This window comes from Tinamus guttatus, unplaced genomic scaffold (genome assembly GCF_059628265.1).
Source record: "Tinamus guttatus ecotype Peru unplaced genomic scaffold, ASM5962826v1 Tinamus_guttatus_pri_ptg000335l, whole genome shotgun sequence".
NCBI lineage: Eukaryota > Metazoa > Chordata > Aves > Tinamiformes > Tinamidae > Tinamus > Tinamus guttatus.
This window is the reverse complement of record NW_028288869.1, coordinates 1230314-1243108: the sequence shown is the minus strand read 5'-3', so window position 1 is coordinate 1243108 and position 12795 is coordinate 1230314. Positions and strand designations below refer to the sequence as shown.

The 12795-nt window shown below is 33.2% G+C and overlaps 1 pseudogene; it reads right to left on the bottom strand.

The window, feature by feature from the left end:
* The window catches only part of LOC148593740 (uncharacterized), a 119973-nt pseudogene that overhangs the window by 17928 nt on the left and 89250 nt on the right, over window positions 1–12795 (bottom strand).

Here is a 12795-nt window from a genome sequence, read left to right as displayed (position 1 = left end):
AAAGAAAGGTAGGAAAGCTGGCAGTTGCTGCAAGAGACTAGATTAAATTTCAGTGGCAGTGACAACATGTGAAAAACAAGTATAAGAACACAGTGGAAGTACAAGGTGCCCCGTTATGACTGTGACTGTAAAAATAAATAAATAAATAAATAAATAAATAGAAAATCATGCAGAAAGTGGAAACAAGGATGCAGAATTAAAGATAAATATAAAAGATAAATGGGAGGATGTATTCATTCAGAAAGATTACAGGTGGAAGAAACAAGTCTGTATTAGCAAGGGACATAAAATGAAACAAGAAAATTTACTGCTGAATATTGCATTTGCTTTTCATTAGGTAGTCTTTTTATAGCCTATGTTTACTGCACACCTGATGGCTTCCTATGCTTTTATTTTTGATTATGGTTGTTACATTGTTTGATCACTCTTATCCTTTTCAATTGCACATCTGATTGCTTGTTTATTACTATGGCTTATAGGTGTTCTCATCTCTCCATCCTTTTATTTGAATTTTTGAATTTTTGATGGAATTAAAATTGAGCAGATGACCCACATACCAAAGAACACCGTAGATATTAGGTAAGATTTTTCCTTTGGAAAGCAACAGGTTTAAAATAGCTCATGCATATGCAATTTCTTGTTTTTTCCTCAATGACCTTGCTAGTTATATACTCCATGGATATCTATGCCTTTTTATCTGCATTCATCTTAAAGATTAGCAATTTTCTGGAAGCATCTGTCTCATAACTTACAAAACAAACTCCATTGAATCTTTCCAGCTGTTCCAGCAGGCAGAAAGATTCCAATCTCAAGGTCCAAAGGTTTTGTCCTTTTGTGTTTACAGATATGTGGAAAACAAAATATGTAAACTGTGAAAAGTGCTGCCTATGCTCAAGTCATTTTGTCTGAAAAAAAAAAAAACCCCATATTTTTCAAACATACTTAAGCTTAGCTGTTTATTGCTAAGAGTAAAGTTCAGAATACTTAAAAAAAATAATTTCACTGCATTATAACAGTATGAATAGTGATTTTCAGGTAACATGCAGTTGACCATGCAGTTTACATGTACTATAAGAGAATTTGATTGTTTATTGAATTCATTGAAAAGTCTTGGAAATAAGAGGTAATTTTTATTATTTCATTGTACAGAAAGTCAACATAAACCTGATAAGCAAAAATGAATTTCTTTGTAGAGCGTTTTTCTAAGTAATTTATTTTAAGAAGATACAGTGTTTTTTGAAATCAATCTCAAAAATATTTCATCAATTTAAGAAATTTAGACACATTAAAAGAACTTTCTAATTGTGAATCATCATACTAACTAGAGACTTTTATTCCATTGCTCATTTAAGGTCTAATCCATTCTAGGTAAATTAAATAAAAACCTTACAGTGTATTTGCCATTGGAAACTATTGAGTCTTTAATGTTTGCTTTTGCAGCACCGGTTGTATTTTTAAATGCATGTCTCAGCCAGATTTCCAGATCAGTGGAAATTTTCTTGTAATTTTGTGTTATGTAATATTCCCAAACATTCTTTCTGACACATCTGAACAGAGCTAGAGGTGAAAGGGACAGAGTAAAATATCCCAAAGACTTGCATTTTTCTTAAAACGTTATGCTGTCAAATGTTACAGATTACCACAGATTTTTTTCAGTATTTTATCATCTCCTCAAATTAAGAGGGAAATAAAAAATCTGAAATATTGAAGAAAAAATAATATATTTTGAATAACAAAATAATATTATTGCAAGTTAACAAACACCTTCTGACACTACTATCCCCCCAAAAATGGAAAGTAAAACCTAATTTGGCACTATGTTATATTCAGTTTAAGACTCAGCAAAGAGAACATTTTACTCTTTCTCTCTCTTGAATATTTCAAAATTATGTTTTTATTTTTTTTTAAAGGACAAATGAAATTCTCTTTCAATCATTTGCTGTCCCTGACTTTTATTTCCCCTTTCCTTTCCTTTCCTCTCCATATTCTGGTTATTTTTCATCTCTCCTTCATCTTCTAGTAGAAAAATTAAGTTCATGAAAATTCACTGTTTTTTCCCTTGGTTAATCTGTCTTGTATAAAAGTTACCCTCTGTCCCATCTTCCCATAAAATTTCTGTCATCAGAGCACCTGAGTGTAAAGTCTTCACTTCCCTCGCTATGATGTTAATGAAAGCTTGTAGAACCTTTTTCACTCTGTAGATGCATAGACAAAAGTGTCTTTTTTCTCCTAATGGCTGCTTCTATTCATGTTCATGACTATGTTTTAGCTCCTCCATTGGATGCCAGGAGCTGCTTCTGTACCTGGGCATACTCTTACAGTCTATGGGACCAGCCTTGGGTTGCCATGTTTCCTCAACCATGGAAGTTACCAGTGACAGATATCTTAGTTATATTTGCCAGGTTTATTCTTCTGTGTCAAAATAAGAACATAGTCCCCATGGCCGCACAATAATCACTACCAAGGTTAAGGGAGAGGGCTTTCAAGCTCGAGGAGTCTCCTCAGGTGGTGTCCCAACCCTAGGAGAGGAAAGGGGTTCAGCCCATCGACTGATATAGAAGTTATGACGGAGTCTTCCCTCTCCCCCTTTCCCTCTTTAGTTCACTTTTATGTATTTTCTTTTACATATAGGTGGAGCTTGTGTGACTGTAGTCATACTTTCTTTCAATATAATAAAAATTCTTCACTAATAAGAACATTGAAATGAACATTGAAATGAACATTGAAATGTAAAGCTAATGAAACAAATTTAAGAAAGAAAACAGGTCACTTCAGCTGATACATTAAAAGACTCCTCTGTCTTTTGTAAAAGACACACAAAAATAGTAATAATAAACTCAATGTTATTTCAGTTTCTATTTGTTGGCATTGAAAAGTTAATTAATACAGCATCCTTTTACTTAGCTATTTCATAACTATTTTTATGCCATACTGTGAATGTGCTATCAAAAAAAAAGCAAGAAGAAAAAAAGATGAAAAGATCCCTTGCAGTAAGGTGTTCATTTTTCTGCAGTATAGTAGATTCATTTGCATCCATCTGCCTTGAAGGCAGTGATAAATTCCCTAGTGATGGAGCAAATTGGAGGCCTAGGATCTGGATAAGGATGATGTGACAAGCAGAGGCACAACCAGGGCATAGATCAGGTCTGGGCCAAGGGGCAACATTTTTTTTTTTTTTTTTTTAATGGGAGAACAAACACTGTTCAGTTTTCTACTGAAAAGTTTCTACAAATCAAAGAAGATACTGCCTAAACTAGACTGAAGTAAGAAAGTTCAGCTCAGAAGTTTTACTAACAACTCAAGGGATGGAAAAACAGATAGACACCTGAGCACCACATTAATCTACCTTTCAGGTCCAGTGTGGGATGAAATGCTCAGTTAAGGTGTCTGGAATCTGACTTGCTATATTTTCATGTACAAGCAGCACAATATGCATTTTATTCAAGGGTCTGTCAGAGATATATCTTATTCAAATATACCTTAGTCAAATATCAAGCCATTTTTCATCTATTAATCCAAAATTAATGTAATTTTCATCTATAATGTAAAACTAAAAAACAAAACAATAACAACAACAAAAACTTTATATTAAACTTTATATTAACTTTTTGAACTTTTTGAACTAGAATATAAAAAACATGTTTTGTAATATAATAATACTTCGTAACATAATAATCTCTTTTTCTGTGGTCCATAAGGGAAGAAAACAGACTGATTATTATAACAGAATCACAAATCTGTTGAGATGGAAAGGGACCTCTGGAGAATATCTGGTTCAACCAATCCTAATCAAGCAGAGTCACCTAGAGCAGGTTGCCCAAGTCTGTTTCCAGGTGGAAAGGACTGAGAGCCTGTGGAGTCTCTGGAATTAAATGGGGATACAGAGGAAGTGGCTGTTCAACCAACATCAATTATATTTTCTTTTTGTCTTATTTAAATAAAGAGCTATCCAAAATTATAATAAAAAAAACGTTTTATGAGCAGAAGGAAATCAAAATGAAAAAATAAAAAAGGAAAATTGGAAAAGGAAAATAAAATGAAATTATATCTGGAAATGACAAAAAGGAGAAGTAGTATTTGTCTTACTGTAGTAAGAGTGCATTATTCATTCAATCAAAGGAGAATTATATGGAAGTTGTATTTTTCCTACTATGGGAACTCTCAGCTGGAATAGACAGTCTCTTAGGGGAAACAAGAATCCCCTTAAAGTTTCTATGAAAAGTAGTATCAAACAATTATGGAAAATGTATCTGTTCCTTAAAAAACAATTGTGCCAAACACAGAGACTAAATTCCATCAATAAAGAAAATCAAGTGTTGTTAAAGGTACTTGATTGCAAGTACCTTTGGAATTGTTATTGCCACTTTCATTAACCCTGAGCACACTAATTTTTCATAAATGCTTACTCATGAAAAATATTAAAGGATACACTTTCAATCACTCTTCATTGATGCAAATGGCAAAAGTTATTGTACATTATGCAAATGCATGGATCTGGGTGAGTATACAGTGCTTCTTGGAGAGAGCTTAATTCTTACTGGTTTCTTGAAGTGATTGGCAATATAATGAATTTTCTACTCATTTGCCATCCAAAGAACAACATTCACCACATAGATGGTCAAACCTGTTTCCTCTGGAGTTTTCTTACTCATTACATTTAGTGGTTATTTTTGTTGGTTTCACAATATCATTATCCTTCCAGCTATAGCCGTTCAGATGCTTCTCTGACTGAAGAGGTTCCACATTGTAGCAGAAACATTTCTGATGACCCCAAGGTGTATTATATATATCTTTTGATGAGAAATACAATCCTCCTTTACAAATTAGATTCTTAAAACTACTTAATCTGTCATATATACTATTTTGATCATCCAAGTTTTGTTGTTACTTCCTTGTAGTAACAGTAAATTATATTAATTTTCCCACTCTTTGGTAGAAGTCATTAATGAAAATCATTAAACATTATATAAAATTGTTGAGAAATTTCTTCCTGCACAAATAATCTTTCATCATTATCAACTATATCTTTTTTTTTGAACAATTTATTTTCCACTTGCTAATTGTTCTATGCTCTCTAGCCTTGCTAGTAATGTCACACTGCACCAAAGTCTTTATTGATGCCGAGAAAAATTAGATCAAGAGTATTATTTTCCTAAGGTGGAAAATCAATTAGCTTGTCTAGGGATTCATCAGGTAAATAGAGCATGATCTCTCTTTGATAAATGCATGTTACATTTCATTCAGTCTCATCTAACTCACTCAACTTTTGATTTTAATTTAGCTACACTGAAAACAATCTTTGATGCTTTGATTGCTTTCTTCACTTGAGTAAAAGTAAATCTTATATGAAATAATGCATTTTTTTTAAAAAAAAGAAAAATATACAATAAACCTATACTGGTAATTATATAGCAAAGAAGTATTTCAATGCACAGAAGAAATGTTTTTAATTTGAAGGAAAAAAAGAAAAGATGCCAGATGATGATAACTTATGAAACTTGTCTACTATTTAATTTTATCATCAGCAGCTTTTCATTCCTGTAGAGACAAAGATTTCACATAAATCATTAGATTAGTCTGTTTTCCAGATACCAGAATTATATTTTGAAATGAAGGAACCAGGAAAAGATTATATTAAGGGCCAGATATAAAAGTCAAAGCTGCAATACATCACTGCATGTTTTCCTTTTATTTATATGTCTAAAAGGCAGACAATAGCCTGAATTTAAGAAAAATCACCTGGCTTTGTCCTATACTTCAATAACAGTATTCACTACAAATCAGCTAAATTGTCCTGTAATCCTTAGCAAAAGCTGTGTTTTTTTTTCAGAATGCAAAGAGCTCCCAAAGTTGTTTTCTTTAGTGGAAAACTTTTAGACTTTAAATTGGAAATCTACTTTTTAAATCATATCCAGTCTTATTTTTAATTTATATCCTGTTTGTTTTGTAAAAATTGTTAGAATAAAAATGTGGGTTTCAGAATTTCATGTCTGCAATTCTGGAAATCCATTTTCAGGAAAACAGATAATGCAGCTCAGAAGAGTTCATTATCTCCTTAAAGCTCCATTACATATGCATATGTATACATATCTTCAAGAAAAAACGACAGTTACTATGTGGCTGTAGTAATAATTTTTTTAGTAATAATTTTTTAGTAATATTTTTTTTTAGTAATAATTTTTAGTATAATGGTAGAGATTTCAAAGGAAACTAATTTGCTTTAAAATATATGTCCTTAATTCTAATTTATCTGTCCCTGGAATGTATTATGGCATCTCATGCAATGTAATATGTACTTAAGGAAAAACTGTGGTTTTTATTAGTTTTAATATATAGTAATTTTTGAAAGCTCTACTTATCCAAAGACGTCATGCTTTCAATTCACATTGGAGAAAGTATATTCTGAGTACTGTATTCTTCCTTTTTTTTTTTTTCTGTATGTGATACACAAGCTGTATTCAAACCTGCATTACTCTTAATTAACTCCTGTTTTTGAGTCAAGAAAGTTTATTTGGGGACTTATATGTAAATTTTGTTTCATCTAACCATTAGCATCCTAGATTGAGTCTCAGCTGTGAAAGAGACAGAGAAATTCTATTAACCAGATGGGGCATCTCTCTAATTGGCGAAAAGTGCTGTAGGCACTTTTCACAGGTTTAAAAACAACAGCCGGAATAAAACAACATCCAAACTAAGAATAAAATAGATATTAATCATATACAGAAAAAATATATGTTGGCTATACCAAACTATTATATGTACTATACTATGTTAATGTATTCCTGGAAATAAGTCTGTTTCTTTTGAAAGCATTTTTCTTTTAAGTTTCAGCTTAATTAGTCCAGCAATCCTTCTTTATTTTTCTTTTAAATTTGATTTAGCCATGCAGTCACTGAATTGCAAATTTCTAGTTCATGCTAGATGACCTGCTGTCACCCAAAATTTTACCAGCAGCTGAATAATGATAATTAAATTTCAGAATGCTTGTATGAATGAAAGAGAATCAAAGAATGTGGAATACTTGACAGCACATACAATTTGCTAATACATAAGACAACATTTTTCACCAGCTAAACAATTAGCCTGGTTTCTGAATAAGGAAAGAAGTTGTTTGATTTGTTACTGTTACTCTGGATGATGATAGTGTCTCAATCTTGTATATACTGTTACGTATAATTTTATTGATAATGTTTAATTTGGTTTTCAAATATGACTAAAATAATTATTCTAATCTTTGAAATGAGGAAACCAAGGCTTAAAAAAAAGGGATTCTTCTAAGCCTTCAGGTGTAAAGCATCTATTTCAGGTTTATTGTTCTTAACCAATATAATCAGATTGAAATATGTTGTCTTGAAGTAATGTGCTAACCATGACACTTTTAGGATTTAATTAGGTAGGTTGACCATTGTTCCAAAAATATTGAAAAGAAAGGACAAGAAGTGAAAAATTATTTGGAGGGCTGTCACAGATAAAGGATTTTTAAATCTTTATGTTGCCAGCCTATATATTTATAATAACAATATAAGGGGTCATTAAATCCAGTTATATTGTGAAGGTTCTTCCTATTATACATTTATCATTTTGTTTTTCTTTTTGTTTAATGTTCATTTAATTCTGATATTGATTTTCTTTGTTTATTTACCATGTTTGGCTCTATCTTTAAACATTTGGTTTCTTACTAAAAGTTTTCAGTTCTCTGAGAGAGAAGGGGAATTGGAACTAAAATTACCACTTTCCTAACTGATAAATATTGTAAGACATTGCATCTGAGAAGTGGCATAAACTTTCAAGTTTAGGGATGAAAGCACTGGAAGAATTATGTATAGGCTAGAAGATTGCAATTTACACCACTGTTTTTTAAAGTATTGCAGGTCAGTTAAGCAGAAGACAGTTCTCTTTCCTTGATAGGTTGACAGTTCTCAAAGTTTATCATACTGAACCTGAATATACCTTTTTTAAAGTGTTAAATCTATTCAACTTCTGCCTAATTATAATAATAATAGTGACCCTTTTCACTTCTTTTTTTTTTTTTTTAAAAAAAAAGTGTTATTGAATTCTGAGCAGAGGAAGAAATCCTAGACATTGCCCTGAAGAATATACATTGGCAAGTCAGCTTTGAGAAAAAAAAAGGCAGAGTTTCAGGTGCATCCTTGCACTCATTTTTTCCTGCTGTCTCCAATATTGATTGGTTTGATTGTTAAAAAGTTTCACTTACTTATTGTCACTTACTTAAGCATGTTTTCCTAATTTTGGTTGCAGCATTTAATTCTTGAAGTCAAGATTCATTTTCAGAGCATATGCTTATGATTTAGGCATGAGAATAGGTGACAGTTATGCCCCTAGCTATACTTAACCCGAACAGTCACCAGGAGAGCCAGGTGCTTCTGAAGACCTTCAAAAAGCAATTCAGAAAAGTTAGAAACTTTTTTTTTTTTTCAGAATTTTCTATATAACAGAGAGTCTTGAATCACATCTGTAGAGTGATTCAGTGGTTCCCAAATGGAGTAAGGAATATCCAATAGAAAAGCCTAAATGCTGGCGTGGATGACTGCCTCAATAGAAGCCATTACTGCACAGCTTTGTACTTTATCGACATAGATGTTAGACCATTTACATTTCTTCTCACATGAAAGTTAAAGAAACATATTTTGCATAGTAGCCCAGTTTTATAGCATCCATGACAGGCAGTAGTCTCGGACATTTTATGTTTATTATTATACAAGTAACACTTCTGTTACTACTTCATTTTTTCAGTTATCCATTTTAGCAGAAAAAAACAGAACGACTGAAATAATAACTTAGATGTCCTTGACCTTTCTTGAACATGAGTATCTATGTACAGCATTACTGTAATACATGTCACAGTGCTCATAAGTATTTTACTTAGCATACCACATGGCCTTGTGAGAAAGATTTGTGTTAACTTATATTAACTATAGAAATTGAACCTTGACAAGTTCCTGAATGCAGGAGTTGAAAATCTAGAAGTACAATAAAGATAAAGGGAGCCTGATTTTCCTAAGGAGAAAAAAAAAATTGTGGTGGTTCCACTTTCTGTATGTGATTGACTAGCCTTTGGTGAAGATACCTAGGAAGCAGAAAACCCCTCATCCTGTATGAGATTTCAGCCACATCTCTAATAATCCATGTAACGCTAGCTAATAGGATATTATGTTAGATAAGCATATGCCAAGGCACACAAGACAGTCAACAGGGAGCCTGACTACGGGCTTATAAGAGGAATTCACATGAAAGGAATCCTAAATCTTAGTTTCTTATTCCACTGTTCTTCATTCATTTTTAGCTGTCAGGCACCCTACAGAAAAAAAGCATATCATCCCCAAAAGCTGGGAAATGAAAGGAATTAAAAATAACAACAAGCTTATTTTCTCTCTATGCTTGTACTTAAAATTCTTTTCTAAGATGTGAAAGTTGATGGATCACACCTTTAAGCAGAACCTCAGGGATTATCTCCAAATTCTAGGGTAAAGGATTCAGAAAAGAAGGTGTTTTTTTTTTTTATGTAAAAGAAACTACTTCCTCTTTTTCCGTCTTTAAATATGAAAGCTGAATATGAAATATGAAATAATTAAGAATGGAAGGCAGACCCACTGTAAGTCATGTAATTTAAAAGATCTCCCCTTGCTTAATGTTTTTTCTTTTAAATAGTCCCTGATAGAAAGGCACATTGAATTAATAAAGAAGTCTAAGTTCCTGACATAGACTGTCTGAACTTACGTCAAAGCTCCTGAATATTCCCAAAGAAAATTTCAGAAAAAGCTTCTTAGCACCTCATAAATTTTGTTGAAAAAAAAATTGATTTTGGTAATGTGTAAGGAAATGCTCATTATCACAGGATAATTCAGGCTAGAAAATACCTCAGGAGTTGATTATCTTCCAAGCTTCTGCTCCATGCAGTCAGTTGAGAGGTCAGATCAGGTTGCTCAGGGCTTTTACTTGCTGGGCCTTGAAAACCTCCAACCTACCCCACTGTCCTCATGTCCTCATGACTGTCCTCATGTCCTCATGACTGTCCTCATGGAAAAAAATATATATATATTTTTATAACAGATCTGAAGCTCTCTGAGCCCAAAATCACCGTATCTAGATGTGGTCTGAATGTGAGCAAATGGGTGTGTGGGGAAAATTATTTTCTTTGATTTGCTGCCTTGATCCTGTTAACTCACCCCTGCATGTGGTTGACCGTCTTTGGCTTCATGTTCAGTTCAGGGCCATCAGGGCCTTTTCCACAGAGCTGGTCCCCAGCTCATCAGTCCACAGCCTGTATTACTGCAAAGGGATTTCCTTCCCTAATCCAGGAATTTGCATTTGTCCTTGTTGGATTTCATGATGTTCCTGTTAGTCCATTCTTCTAGCCTGTCTATTTCCCTCTGGATAGCAGCCCTAGCACCAACTCTATTGACTAAATACCTAAATGTGGTATCATCTGCAGATATTGTGAGCAAGACTGCTTAGCTCCTCCGACTCTTTGGTAAAGACATTAAACAGGATAGGTGATAGGTCCAAGGATAGACCCCATAATGTACTCCACTTGTTACTGACAACCAGGTAGAAAATGATCATGAGGGGGTTTGTTACCTTCTGAGTTTGATCTTCCGACATTTTTTTCTGGTTGTCCATGAAGGTAGATCGTATCATCCCAACCTGGATGAAAGAACATTATGGGACACAGTGTTGAAAGCCTTGTCCAGGTAAAACCTAAGTTCTAGGACCTAAAGTCCAGGTAAATGACATCTGTTCATCCTCAAATCTAGGGATATCATCATAGAAGACAATCAGGTCGGTCAGACGTAATTCATCCTTTGCAAGTAAGTCCCCACTGACTTTATCAGTCACCTTATTTTCCTTCATGTGTCCAAAATGTGATCAAAAAGGACTCACTCTATCTTTTGCGTAGGGACTGAGGTGAGACTAACCAGCCTGTAGTTCTGTAGTTTCATGGGTTGTCATTTGGCTTCATCTTTCTTTCTTTACTTTTTTGTCTTTTTTTTTTTTTTTCCCTGATCTCTATGACCTTTCAAAGATGATAGAGATCAACCTCATAAGGACATCAGGTGGCTCTCTCAGTACGTGCAGATGTTGACCAATGGGTCTTATGAGTGCGTTTGGGATGAGGTCTCTCAGGTAACCTCTGACTCAACCCTCACCCATTCTCCCTCTTCAAACCTTTATTTAAACACACCAGTCTGAGAGACCTATTTGGTAAAGACTGAGATAAAGAAGGCAAGGAGCACCTCAGCTGTATCTATGTCCTTTGTAAAAGTAGCAGTCTCCCAAACTCTTGTCTCATGTGATGCAGTGCCTTTCCTCATTAGTATGAAATGCATAAATCATTGTAAAGAACAATCATGAAACAACTTGAAATGCAACAAGATGAAGAATCTGTGAGGACCTCTGGCTGTCTTACTCCAAAACTTTGCATAGACTCTGATTCCCAACTTCTAAGTAAGCATAGCCTGTAAACCATGCTGAAACCTGGAGAATTCACAGCCTTCACACTACATTGAGGTTGAGTTCAGAAATAGTCCCCAAACATAGATTTTTTTTCTGAGATATATATTCCCTCAAAAATATTTAAAAACTTTGAAACTTGATTCCCTATTAAGAAAGTCATTGACTTTGATGGACTTTGGATCAGGACCTAAGTGAATAGTCATCTAAATTCAGTTCAGCCTTACAAAGAATTTCAGTGAAGTAACATCACAATAGAAAGACAGGGAAAGTCAGAGCTTTTCATTAGTTATCTGAAGAATCAGAGCACATCCAGGGGGAATTATTAACTTGGGAGAAGAATAGTCTTAGTAGAAAAGAATCAAATAACTTTTTTTTCCTTAATATGTAAGTTTATTTTTATTAGACTATGAAAAGCAAGAAATATAAATGTTTTGCATATGACTTTGACATAGAATATATTTTAATATTTTAAATACATGAGACTTAGCAAAAATACATAATTCATAAATAAGATGCTATGTCTGTCCCTTGCCGACCTAAGTGAATACTGTGGTTGCCTAGTCACAACTGTGACTGACAAATAAGTCAGTATTTCTCCTGCTGCTCTAGACTCTACTATTGAAAATCCAAGGTTTTATAGTTATTCTTTTCTAAGAAAGTAATTTATCATATATTACATATATGTTTCCTTAAAAGAAAAATATATAAACTTTCAGAAAATAACTTTATTTTAATTATTTTATTTAATTATTTATTTTATTTTTTTATCTCTGAAGCTTGATAACTTTAAGAGCACTTTAGTTTTTCTTAGTTTTTGTGGAGATTATTATACATTTAGTTTTTGTGGAGATTATTGAAGCAAGTGTTTTAAGGAGGAAGGTTTAGCAGAGGAAGTTAATAGTCACCACTATTATACAAACTTAAGGGAAAATTAGATGTTTGTTCTTCTTTCTTTTCCTTACATAAAATATATGAAAGAATGTATTTAGGATTAAAACTACTGCATTGCCACAAAAATGACTAGGAATATGATTTAAAAATACATAATTGTTGCATTTAATTAATTTATTATAGATAATAGGAAAACAACCATAATGAAGCCCTATAGTTAGATGTCAGGAAACTTCTAATTACTAGTGGGAAAAGTCAATGACTTTGGCTAGGATTATAATAGCTGAGATTTGATTTAAGCTAATCACACACACCTCTTTTGTAGCCAAGGATGTAAAAAATGCATTCCTCCATTTAATGGAACAAAGTGCTGTGGGCTATGTGAATCCAGAGTAGAAGACTGTGGTATTCTGGAGTTCCCTTGCAAAT